Here is a 14,248-nt window from a genome sequence, read left to right as displayed (position 1 = left end):
TTTGAAACTGACTCACTGTACGTATTACGTAGTGCATGAAATTTCGTACAGAAAAATATTTTCAGCTACAGTTTAAAGTGTATAATCAGAATTTTCTTTTATTGTAAAACATTTTAATCGTTTTGAATTATTATTATTTTAATAATTGAACTTAAGTTAAAGAATAAATTTTTAATTTTAAGATTAGTCACGATTAAGAACTAGCAATTATGATAAATATTTCAGTTATATTATTTTATAATAAGACAGCAGCATAGGCCACCATACTTTAGTTCAGCGCAGCTTCTGATCTTCTACAACGTGAGACTTGAAAAAAACTGGTAAAAGGTTAGAAACAACGTGTTAGTTTAACTTTATGTGAATGTTTGTTGAAAGCGACACTTTAAAATGCCGGAAAGTTAAAGAATAAAAAACGACTTTAAAGCAAAATACTTGTAGACTTATTGCATTTGATTTACAAAACGACCATCCGCTCAGTATTGAGCTACACTTTCCGAACATATTCACCCATTTGCGGATTAAATTCTGTGTTAGCATTCATTGTTTTGGAGTCTCAATGATGTTCGTTGGAAATATCTTCCAATAAAATGACCTGCAATACTTTTTAAAGTTGATACGAATAGAAATGATTTTTCGTATGGTAATTAATCGTAACGTCACAAGGGCTAAGACTAAAACGTGGTAAGTGCAGTCAGATAAAATCAATGTAAGGGAAAGCGGCTGGATAACTTAGGTATGTTGTAATGTTCCATGTGATTCTCAGTAAACCTATAAATTGGTTACGCCTCCCGTAGGATTCCTAATTCTTCCTACGTTTTCCTCGCGGTTCCAAGGCGGAAAGTTCCTTGCCAGCATTAGAATCGTTCCGCAGTCAGCCGGAAATGATGGTTCTTCAAATTTTCTCAATAATGTTCCGCGGACAGGACATCGTCTTCCCTCCAGGGATTCCCATTTGAACCACAAGCCGATTCCGTAATATCGCTTGTTGATCCAGCTCATGGGAACAAATTCAGCAGCAGGCCTTTGGATTGCTTCAATGTCTTCCTTCAGTCCAACCTGGTTGGGATCCCAAACACTCGACAGTACTGAGAAAGGGTGGCACTGGTGTTCTATATGCGATCTTCTTTACAGATGAACCACACTTTCCTAAGACTCTCTCAATAAACCGCCTTCACTACCACTGGCCTTGACGTGTACGTTTAATTTTATATCGCTTTGCAATGCTGCGTATGGATTTGTAGTCGACGTGACTGCGTCAGGAAAAATGCCACTAGTACTGCATTTGAACATTACAGGATTGTTTTTCCTACTCATCAGTATGAACTTACGTAATTTTAAAATACATGAAATAGGAATTCTGTTATCAAGTATCCTCCTGAAGTCACTCAACAGCGACACTTCCCCTGCGTCGTCATAAGTCACAAGTCACGGACTGCTCCCAACTCTCTCCGCCAGAACATTTATGTATACAGAGAACAAGTGCGGTCCCATCACACTTCCCTGAGTCACTCAGACGATATTTACTTGTCTTCCAGGATAACGTCCTGAGTTTTGTTATGAGTACTTAAAAAAAGTCTTCGAGCCTCTCACAGAACTGGGACATTCATTAACTCACCAGTGGGGCACTCTATCAAATGCTTTCTGGAAATCTACAGGTATGGACTCTGCCTATTGCCCTTCGACGATGGTTCGCAGGATATCGTATGAGGAAAGGGCGAACTGGGTTTCGCACGAGCGACGCATTCTCAATCCGTGCTGATTTGTGAACAGAAGCTTTTCTGTCACAAGGAAATTTATTCTATTCGAACTTAGAATACGCTCAAGAATTCTACAGTAAATCTATGTTAAGGATATTGGCCTGTAATTTTGTGAGTCCGTTCTTTTACCCTTCTTACACACAAAAGTCACGTGCACCTTCTTCCAGTCACTTTAGACTTTGCGCCAGGCGAGAGATTCGCGATAAAAGCAAGCTAAGCAAAGGGCCAACGCCTAAGAGTACTCTACGCAAAAACTGCAGATATATAACCTAAATTTACATTGAACTCAATAACTGAAGTATGAGCGTAGTTTCGACCAAATATGCGTCTCGGAAATTGTTGAGCCGTTAGTAGAACACATTTTGCACTACATTCTGAGAGTGGTGTTCTAAAACGACACTTGCAGTAGAGATGTTTTAAGAACTGTTGAGTATTTCATGGACTAGAGACACTATTCTTTTCTCGGTCGACGATGGGTGTAGCATGTCGCTCAGTGCAGTAGTCTAGACTTCTGCCAGTCGAAACTTTACTAGTGACACACGTAGATGAACATATATAGCTGAACTTCTAAGTAGGACAGAAATTACATAGAAGGATGTTCCTCAGGGCCACATTGTAATCATGTTTGACTCACTTCTACGAAAAGTAGAAACTTGTTCACATTCCCATGAAATTATTTTTGTCATGTGATATCGTTGTATTGTTCTGTATAATTTATCTAAATCTACATGACTAATATGCATTTCACAATGAAGTGCCTGGCAGAGGGTTCATCGAACTATATTCACACTATTTTTCTTCCGTTACACTCTCGAACAAAGCGCGGGAAAAACTAACATTAAATCTTTCCGCGTGAGCTCCGATTTCTCTTCTTTTATTAAAATCATCATTTTTTCCCTATGCATGTAGGTGTCAATAAAATATTTTCACAGTCGGGAGGGGGGGGGGGGGTGAGGGGGGACACTGGAGATTGAAATTTCGTGAAACGATCTCGTCGCAACAAAAAACACCTTTGTTTTAATTATTGCTGCCTCAACTTGTGTATGATACCTGTGACACTCTCTCCCTATTTCGTGACAATACAAACCGAGCTGTCCTTCTTTCAACTTTTTCGATGTCCTCCATCAATCCAATCTGGTGAGGATCTCATTCTACACAGCAGTACTCTAGCAGAGAACGGACAAACGTAGGGTATGCAGTCTCTTTAGTACATCCGTCGAATCTTCAAGGTGTTTTACTTAAACATGGAGTCTTTGGTTAGTCTCCCCCACAACCTTATCTACGTATGTGACTTCTCTAATTTATGTTGTTCGTAATTGTAATTGCTGGGTATTTATGTGAACTGACAGTCTTTAGATTTGTGTGATTTATCTTGTAACCGACATTTAATGGATTCCTTTCAGTACTCATGTGGGTGACTTCAAAGTTTTCATTATTTAGGGTCAGTTTCCATTTTTGGCACCATACAGATATCTTGTCTATATGATTTTGAAATTCGTTTACATCTTCCGATGTCTGTCTCTGTGGTATAAGGTCGTGCAAATTGATGATCATTTCTTCACGAAGCTACACTTTTGACAAGTATTAACATTAGTGATCAAAAAGCGCTTCTAACGGTGTGACTCAGTGATCAAACAGTCATCTGTTGACATGAGGCGTTAGCGCTGGCATGTAAGCCACACTCCAGTAGCGGCGGAAAGCAGCGGTAGCCTAAGAAACTGCTTGATTCCGTGTGACTTCTCTCATCAGAACAGCCAACAATCTCGTCATACATAGCAACCGTGACGGAGTGCTCAGCGACGCTACAGGTCAAAATATCCCTTTCGCAGCACGTCGGTAGGTGCATGCATCACACCAGAGTGGAATTTACACAGCTGGCTGTTGCGAGAGTTAACAGCCAGCATAGTCACACAGGGCAGCGTCGGAGACCGTTCGCAACTGAGCGCTCTGAGCTGCCTATTTGTCGAATGAATCCGTTTGCGATGCATATGTTTCATAATGAACCTCCGTCCGTCGTCGCATCATGCCGCCGTGCAGCTTCAAACGACCCTTTAATCGGAACTGGCGTTACGTAGCTGTGATTTTGTCGCTAACGTATCGGAAATTTCTGATTGGACTAACCGGTCACAGTTCAGCTACGTCTGTTTGCGGTTAACATCGTGTTGGCGGTAGAGCAGGTCCGACTTTGTACGTACGGACATATGGATGGAGCAAATGTGAGATCAAACTGTAATACCGAGAACGTTTCGCGGTCTACGTCTAACAAATATACAAGCTTCACTGCCCGGTTTTCTCCGGACAGCGTTCTGCGCTGCTATTAAATGAAAGTGTTTCTTTGGGTTTCACTTTTTAATATTTTCGTTCTCACATTTACTTACATTCTTCAGCTCACTATTCTGTTGTTCAGGATTTAAATAAATAAATTCTAGTGCGATTCTACTCTTCAGCACATGTCAATACTACATAGGTAAATAGCACATGTCGAGCAAGCCATCGAATTTAATCATTTTTTTTTTCCTTGTCAGCAGTCCAGTGAACGGTTCGATGCAGCCCACCAAGAATTTCTCTCCTGTGCAAATATCTTCATCTCAGAGTGTCACTTGCAACCTACGTCCTCAATTACTTGCTGGATGTATTCCAATCTCTGTCTTCCTCAACGGTTTATAACCTCTACGGCTTCCCCTAGTACAACGTAAGTCATTCCCTGTTGTCTTATGTCCTACCATCCTGTCCCTTCTTCTTGTCAGTGTTTTCCATATATTCGTTTCCGCGCCGATTGTGGGGAAAACCTCCCCATTTTTACTTTATCAGTCCTCTTAATTTTCAACATTCGTGGCTTCATATCTCAAATGCTTCGATTTTCTTTTGTTCCGGTTTCCCCATAGACCATGTTTCACTACCGTATAATGCTGTGCTCCAAACGTACATTCTCAGAAATGTCTTCCTCAAAGTAAGGCCTATGTTTGATACTATCAGACTTCTCTTGAACAGGGATGCCCTTTTTGGCAGTGCTAGTCAGCTTTTTATGACTTCCTTGCTCCGTCCTTCGTGGCTTATTTTACTGCCTAGGTAGAAGAATTCGATAACTTCATTTACTTACAGGTCATGAAATCAGATGTTAAGTTCCTCGCTGTTCTCATTTCTGCTACTTCTCCTTACTTTTGTCTTTCTTCCATTTACTCTCAATTCATATTCTGTACCCACTGAACTGTTCATTTCATTCAACTGATCCTATAACTCTACTTCATTTTCTCTGAGCATAGCGAGTTTTATCATTGATATCCCTTCGCAATGAATTTTAATCCCACTCTTGAACCTTTCTTTTATTTCCAGCATTGTTGCTTCGATGTAGATTGAACAGTAGAGGCGAAAGACTACACCCTTGTCTTACAACCTTTTTAGTCCGACTATTTGTTTCTTGCTGTTCAAGTCTTACTGTTCCCCCTTGGTTCTTGTAGATATTGTATACTGCCCATCTTTCCCTAGAGCTTACCGATGTTTTTCTAAGACTTTCGAACATCTTGCACCGTATTACATTGTCGAACGCTCACCGGGAATCGTATTTTGGAAGATCTTCATTTATCATCGCTAAATGTCTCGTTCGTATAACCGTTCTGAATCGGTGTAATTTTAGGTGACGTTCGAGAATGTTATACGTATCAGTATTTGGGTGTTTCGATGATCTAGCGCATCTCATTCGGCAATACGATTTGGATGAACTTTTTGCTACTGGTCATGTGCTTACCCTTACTTGCAGAAGTTTTTTTGGCTAATACTTGAGTTCTTTCGTCTCGTGAGACGTGCTGCTATATGGCTGAGCCCAAAATCATGCGTTTCTTTCGTCAGCCAAGGAAAACATCTGAAGTAATCTCGGTCTTCTTAAAAGAAAATAATATGTTTGAAAGGGATGGACTCCATCTTACCACATATTTCCTCAACCAGGTCCCCCACCAACAAACAGCCACTGCTACTAAACTTACTTTCTATTGATGGGGACCAAGGTCTTTCTATTCACTATCACAACGCTTGGTAGTGGATGACTGTGGAGAGAAGTATTTACATACGCGTACCTGACCTTTCTATTACTTCCGTATTTGGTGCCGCATTAAGTAATTAATATGGAGGAACAGTTATAAGTGTGAGCAAAGCGAGCAAGGTTGATTAATTAGTAATAGTATATGCTTCGAGATAAATGTTTGATAAGTCATTTTGCATAGCATGACGGATCACTACCAGATCCTTGTTTTGCTACGGAATTCGCGTGTCAGGCGAGCGGTACATGACTACTTCCATATGCACAGTAGCCTTTCGTAGTGTCAATAGTATGTGATTAAACTTTGAATAGTGGTCGACTCTCTCATCACCATAGCCCAGTAACCACTACATTATGGGGGGAATCAATCTCTACTTCACTTAAAGAAACCTCTCGTGTATAGTCTTGTATTGCAGCTCGGTCGTCTCCACAAAATATTGATTTTATGTACGTATCAATTTGTTGCTCGTTACTTTCAGCCTTTTATCGGTATTTTTGTAGATATTTCTGGATGTTGGTTTCATTTATTTCCGACAATTCCTTCTTCAACTGCAGTTTTCACCAACACTAGTTCAAAAATGTTCAAATGTGTGTGAAATCTTATGGGACTTAACTGCTAAGGTCATCAGTCCCTAAGCTTACACACTACTTAACCTAAATTATCCGAAGGACAAACACACACACCCATGCCCGAGGGAGGACTCGAACCAGCACTAGTATTCACTTTTCCAACCACGTGCAAATGTCACGAGTTTTAAAACTAAAGAAGCGCTTACTGACTAGAATCACTGTTAATACTGACGAACGCAGGAATACCACAATTTGAGCTCGCACAAGGCCGCTAATGTGGTGCCAAAGCAGGTAATCAATAGCCCATTTCAATTTCGGCGATGAACAATGCGGCAGAAATGTGACCTTTTGTTGCAGTTGCACGTTTAAAATACCAAACACCATCGTCCTCATTTAGATTCATTTGCGATTCTCACACTAGTTCGGTAGCAACATTCATTTACTCGCTAAAACAGTGCATTCCGAAGTTTGCTTTACGCACTTTTCAAAATGTATGTAAAACTACGTGTTACATCTGCAAATTAAATTACGACTGATGTCATGATAAACGTACTCCCGCATTTCCCTACAGCATTGTCCTGCAGTAGTTACTACTTGCAAGCTATCCGAGTTAAGCACTTCCTAATCCTGGACATCATTCTTATTTTTTTTATTGCAATTTAAATCAGAGGAAGATGAGATGGAAGAGTCATGACACTTCAAGAGCGTCGTCTTTATGACTGAATTTGAGTAATAGCGTGCGATATTATGAAAACCTAAAAACAACTACAAACTGATGTGTGGATGGTCCTCGCAGCGGTCCTGTTCAGGACGACTAAGTTTCTGCGTTCTATGGATGGTATTCACTACATTCACGTCATTCTGTAGACCACTTGACAGCTGACGTCACTATTTTATAACGTCACAACACAATTCAAAGTCAATATATCTGTAGAGAGGTGGCTGTACGGAAGACATGTGTTACTCTGGCACAAGGATACATCGACTGTGGCCTGCAGGCCACATAGCGCTAAACTTTCGTTCACGTATTTTTTTACTCGTCTTTGATTCTGTCTCAAAAAAAAAAAAAAAAAGGAAAAATGAAAAGGGTCGTCTGTACAACTTAGTTCTTTCGTGCCGAGTGTAACTAGCATTGGAGTGGGGGCAGCCCAATTCCAGTGGGGACTCGTGCAAAATTTTGCCAATGGGCTACAGTATTACAAAAATAAACAGACTGTGTTTCAGTCTGTCGTCATGAGGGGCGCGACTTAATATTATTACGATATTACCTTTACCTAGTGCACTAAACTCAAGCATGTTATCCTCTTGGAATTTTGAGCTCAGTTCCCGTGCTTGCAGAAAATAATGACTTATGGATGGGCCCGCCTGTTTGCACGTACACACTTATTGTTTTAATTTAATACCTGAATATGTTTCACGAAGAATGCTGAAGATTAGATGGGTAGATCACACAACTAATGAGGAGGTATTGAATACGATTGGGGAGAAGAGAAGTTTGTGGCACAACAGGACTAGAAAAAGAGATCGGGTGGTGGGACATGTTCTAAGGCATCAAGGAATCACCAATTTAGTATTGGAGGGCAGCGTGGAGGGTAAAAATCGTAGAGGGAGACCAAGAGATGAATACACTAAGCAGATTCAGAAGGATGTAGGTTGCAGTAGGTACTGGGAGATGAAGAAGCTTGCACAGGATAGAGTAGTATGGAGAGCTGCATCAAACCTGTCTCAGGACTGAAGACCACAACAACAACATATGTTTCACCGCAGCTGTGGCATCGTTAGCATTATTTTTTCTGAAATAAAAACACACAAATTATATTTATGTCAGGAAATATGTTCTAAGATTTGTGATAAGTTCCTATGCGACCAAACTGTTGAGGTCATCGGTCCCTAGGCTTACACGATACTTAGTCTAACTTAAACTGACTTACTCTAAGGACAAAACACACACCCATACTCGAGGAAGGACTCGAACCTCTGACGGGGGAGGCCGCGCGAACCTTGGCAAGGCTCCTGAGACCGAGGGGCTACTCGCGCCACATGAAATATGTTACTTATGATTTTGTTGTTATGTGTATTACAAACATGCTTTACCTTCTATTTTGCATTGTGTGTGTCCTTCCGCTGCGAACTGAAATCAGCCACAGGTTTAAATTGGTACACCATGTCATCTGCAAACGTAAGGGATGTTACCTTAACATCTGCATTGAATTTTTGTGTATAATCCAACATTTCAAATATAATTCCAGTAAAAATCTTGGAGACCACGTGTTGCCATTTCTTCTACATTTTGCCCTCAACCTGTTGTATATGTAAACGTAAGGGAATGGTAAAACGAGCTGTCGTGTTTCGAGCCGGCCGGGGTGGCCGAGCGGTTCTAGGCGCTACAGGCTGGAACCGCGGGACCGCTACGGTCGCAGGTTCGAATCCTGCCTCGGGCATGGATGTGTGTGATGTCCTTAGGTTAGATAGGTTTAAGTAGTTCTAAGTTCTAGGGGGCTGATGACCTTAGAAGCTAAGTCCCATAGTGCTCAGAGCCATTTGAACCTTTTTTTTTTTGTGTTTCGACGTATCCATGAGCCCACCGAGAATGTAGTTGCCCAATTTGTTTGTATATCAACATGGAATGTCGAAAGTGTCTACAAGGAATACTGTATCATTAGCTGCCAAGAAAATCGACGTAATAACAGTGCTCCTAACACACATGAACCGGAGAGGAGAGTCAAACCCAGTCAAGCAAAATCGAATTTAAACTCGATAGGGGCTGCTGAGGTCAGCGTATGCAAGTCCATATCCTCCAGTCTCTGAGCGAAGGTTCCGAAAGGAACCGAATGCAATGAACGCTAGCCAGATACCTCACGAAATACTATTGCTGACATTGGCACATACGCCAAGACGTCTGCAGTGGGCCAAAAACTCATAAATTGGTCAGTAGCCAAGAGGAGGCATGTAGTGAGGTCCGACGGGTCGCAATTTCGCTTCTTTTCAAATAATAAAAGGCATCGCGTACACCAATGGCGCAGTGAAGCTTTTAGCCAAATGGTTCAAATGGCTCTGAGCACTATGCGACTTAACTGCTGAGGTCATCACACACATCCATTCCCGAGGCAGGATTCGAACCTGCGACCGTAGCAGTCACTCGGCTCCTGACTGTAGCGTCTAGAACCGCACGGCCACTCTGGCCGGTAGCTTTTAACCACCAGTAAGTAAGGGATGTAGTTCAAGCTGGATATATTTCTGTGGTTTGTTGGGTTCTGTTTTCATACTACACATTTGGTCCAGTCTTTCATGTTACCGAGAACATGGGTTACGATGTTTACTTCAACGTTGTTGGAGGACACATGTCACACTGTTTTTTACATTGTTGTGATAAGTGCGCAGTGGACACCAACGTCTTCCAAGATGAAAACAGCCGTGTTCACAATGCTGACCGCTCACGTGCTTAGTTTAAAAGACAAACAGCGGGTGAAACGTAGCAGTCAGCTTCCACTCTCTTTGGTAGCTCCATGTGGTATAATCGACAATGAGTGGCTTAAACTGCACGTAGAATACGGAGTCTCTCCCTCGCCGAATGGGAGGACGAAGACATCGAACACAAGAACATCGAACTAATTAAAGCACGCATATCTTGAAGAAATAGAAGAAGCCGATGTTAAAAACACTGTCACAGAATAAAACTGAGAAATATATCATTGGTAACGACAGACTTCATTACAATTTTTTACACCTGTCTATGCGTAACTGCTAAAAAGAGTACGTGAGAACAGAAATCTATAGAAATCTATGGAGAATCTACACCAGAAGAGCATATACGTTAGTGGTACATCTGCTACGGCGTCCAGAAACAGTAGAATCGGTGCTGAGAGAAGCAGTAGTAACTCTTCACAGTTGCTGAAAATAGAGATGAAATATTCGCTTGACAGGCAAACTTCCACCGAAGACCAAGCAGAATTGCAAGCGCTCTTGATTTTGCAATTACACTTCCCTTCTGCGAAATCATATAGAAGGCTCCAGAGTAACAGAAAAGGAGAAGGGATACATGAAATTTATTCCAAGCGGCGAATACGAACAACCATCAGCTGTATAAAGCAATGACGACAATCGAAATTTGTACCGCACCGGGACTCGAATCCAGATTTCCCACTTTACGCCAGCAGTCACGTGCCCGAAGGCACAGACACTGCAGCGTTCTTGTTAACAAGACAGGCACTGCAATATCGTGTTTATCCGCCGATACCAAGTAGTGATTTTCCATTAAAATGTCCTCACCTGGAGGGGAAGTACATAATGTACGTACGAGCACAGGTTGTGGCACAGGAACGATGACGTACGGAAGTTTGGGTGTGGCCAGGAGTCGTGTGTTCCGATAGCCAGAGCGGTTAAGGCACCAATCGGTAAAGTGAGGAATTCGGTTCGAGTCCCAACCCGGCACAAATTTTCGCTGCCGTCATTAAAATATACAGGGTGGTCCATTGATCGTGACCGGGCCAAACATCTCACGAAATAAGCGTCAAACGAAAAAACTACAAAGAACTAAACTCGTGTAGCTTGAAGGGGGAAACCAGATGGCGCTATGGTTGGCCCGCTAGATGGTGCTATCATAGGTCAAACGGATATCACCTGCGGTTTTCTAAACAGGAACCCCCATTTTTTATTACATATTCGTGTAGTACGTAAAGAAATATGAATGTTTTAGTTGGATCACTTTTTTCGCTTTTGTGACAGATGGCGCTGTAATAGTCACAAACATATGGCTCACAATTTTAGACGAACAGTTGGAATCAGGAAAATTTTTTAAAATAAAATACAGAACGTAGGTACGTTTGAACATTTTATTTCGGTTGTTCCAATGTGATATATGTACCTTTCTGAATTATCAATTCTGAGAAAATTAATCCAATAAATGCTCAAAATGATGTCCGTCAACCTCAATGCATTTGTCAATACGTGTAACGACATTCCTCTCAACAGCGAGTATTTCACCTTCCGTACTGACGCATGTTGTCAGGCGATGTATGTGGATCACGATAGCAAATATCCTTCAACTTTCCCCACAGAAAGAAACCCGGGGACGTCAGATCCGGTGAACGTGAGAGCCAAGGTATGGTGCTTCTACGACCAATCCACCTGTCATGAAATATATTCTATTCAATACTGCTTCAACCGCACGCGAGCTATGTGCCGGACATCCATCATGTAGAAAGTACTTCGCCATTCTGTCATGCAGTGAAACATCTTGTAGCAACATCTTTTAAACATTACGTGGGGAATCAGCATACAGTGCACCATTTAGATTGCCATCGATAAAATGGGGGCCAATCATCCTTCCTCTCATAATGCCACACCATACATTAACCCGCCAAGGTCGCTGATGTTCCACTTGTCGCAGCCATCGTGGATTTTCCGTTTCCCAATAGTGCATATTATGCCGGTTTACGTTACCGCTGTTGGTGAATGACGTTTCGTCGCTAAATAGAACGCGTGCAAAAAAAATCTGTCATCGTCCCATAATTTCTCTTGTGCGCAGTGGCAGAACTGTACACGACGTTCAAAGTCGTCGCCATGCAATGCCTGGTGCGTAGAAATATTGTACGCGTGCAATCGATGTTGATGTAGCATTCTCAACACCGACGTTTTTGAGATTCCCGATTCTCGCGCAATTTGTCTGCTACTGATGTGAGGCTTAACCGCGACAGCAGCTAAAACACCTACTTGGGCATCATCATTTGTTGCAGGTGTTGGTTGACGTTTCATATGTGGCTAAACACTTCCTGTGTCCTTAAATAACGTAACTATCCGGCGAACGGATGATGTCGTCCAGGATACCGAGCAGCATACATAGCACACGCCCGTTGGGCATTTTGATCACAATAGCCATACATCAACACGATATCGACCTTTTCGGCAATTGGTAAACGGTCCATTTTAACACGGGTAATGTATCACCAAGCAAATACCGTCCGCACTGGCGGAATGTTACGTGATACCACGTACTTATACGTTTGTGACTATTGCAGCGCCTTCTATCACAAAGTGAATAAAGTGGTCCAACTAAAACATTCATATTTCTTTACGTATTACACGAATATGTAATTAAAAAATGAGAGTTTTTATTTTTAAAAACGCAGTTTGACCTATGGCAGCGCCATCTAGCGGGCCAACCTTAGCAGCATCTGGTTTCCTCCTTCAAGCTACACGAGTTTCGTTCTTTCTAGTTTTTTCGTTTGATGCTTATTTCGTGAGATATTTGGCCCGGTCACGATCAATGGACCACCCTGTATAGCTGATGGTGGTTCGTATTCGAAACGACGGATACATTTCATATATTTCATACTGGCTGTAGTCAGTGCAGTGCCAGTTCGTTTGCACAGGCATGCATGTACGCAGGAACATCGCATCGTGTTTTCTAACAACACAGGCTCTGCCATATCGTTAGGAGAAGGGAGTTGGTAGTTGCGACACAGGCAGACTAACCTAGATTCGCGGAATTATCTCGACTCCGGCAAGTTGTGAATTACGGAGGAGAATAGGGCAACGCAGGTGTTGTCTTGCAGATTGCCGTGAATGTGCGAACTAACTGGTCGAGAGAGAGAGAGAGAGAGAGAGAGAGAGAGAGAGAGAGGCTCGTGTCGTTGCTAAGGAGAGCCGGCAGGCAGCTGATCTCATTAGGGAGACATTTTGCAGGAGTGCCAGCGGCCGGGGCGGCGTCCGCTTTCACAGGGGCAGCGCGGCAGCTGAAAAGGCTGGCAGCCTGAGTGAGGCTGCCTCCGCGGGGTGGGGCGTGGCGCTGACGACAAATGAGTCGCCGCCGCCCGAGTACTCGGTTGCCAGATAGAGGCTACGCTGACTGTAAGGGCGGACGAGAGTTTATCGTAGACGCGCTCATCAGGCGCCGCCACTGGAGCGCCAGGTACTCTAGTGACGTGCAAGGAGAAAGGCGGGGTACTGGGGCGATGCGTAGCAGCAATGCGCACTGTACCACGTGAAGCACCAGCCGATAGCGTCATTACACTGCCCCTCCCAATCACGTACACTTTGGGATGCACTTTAGCCAGTTATTAATATTATTATTATTGCACTACTGGACATAAAAATTGCTACACCAAGAAGAAATGCAGATGATAAACGGGTATTCATTGGACAAATATACTAGAACTGACATGTGATTATATTTTCACGTAGTTTGGAGGCATAGATCCTGAGAAATCAGTACCCAGAACAACCACCTCTGGCCGTAATAACGGCCTTGATACGCCTGGGCATTGACTCAAAGAGAGCTTGGATGGCGTGTACAGGTACAGCTGCCCATGCAGCTTCAAAACGATACCACTGTTCATTGGCGTATAGTGACGAGCCAGTTGCACGGCCACCATTGAGCAGACGTTTTCAATTGGTGAGAGATCTGGAGAGTGTGCTGGCCAGGGCAGCAGTCGAACATTTTCTGTATCCACAAAGGCCCGTACAGGATCTGAAACATGTGGTCGTACATTATCCTGCTGAAATGTAGGGTTTCGCAGGGATCGCATGAAGGGTGGAGCCACGGGTCGTAACACATCTGAAATGTAACGTCCACTGTTCAAAGTGCCGTCAGTACGAACAAGAGGTGACCGAGACGTGTAACCAATGGCACCCCATACCATCACGCCGGGTGATACGCTAGTATGGCGATGACGAATACAGGCTTCCAATGTGCGTCCACCGCGATGTCAGCAAACATGCATGCGATCATCGGGATGCTTGATTCATCCGAAAAAATGACGTTTTGCCATTCCTGCACACAGGTTCGTCGTTGAGTACACCATCGCAGGCGCTCCTGTCTGTGATGCAGCGTCAAGGGTAACCGCAGCCACGGTCTCCGAGCTGATAGTCCATGCTGCTGCAAACGTCG

The sequence above is a fragment of the Schistocerca cancellata genome, chromosome 2 (assembly GCF_023864275.1).
Source record: "Schistocerca cancellata isolate TAMUIC-IGC-003103 chromosome 2, iqSchCanc2.1, whole genome shotgun sequence".
NCBI classification, from domain to species: domain Eukaryota; kingdom Metazoa; phylum Arthropoda; class Insecta; order Orthoptera; family Acrididae; genus Schistocerca; species Schistocerca cancellata.
Note: the sequence above shows the minus strand (reverse complement) of the source record.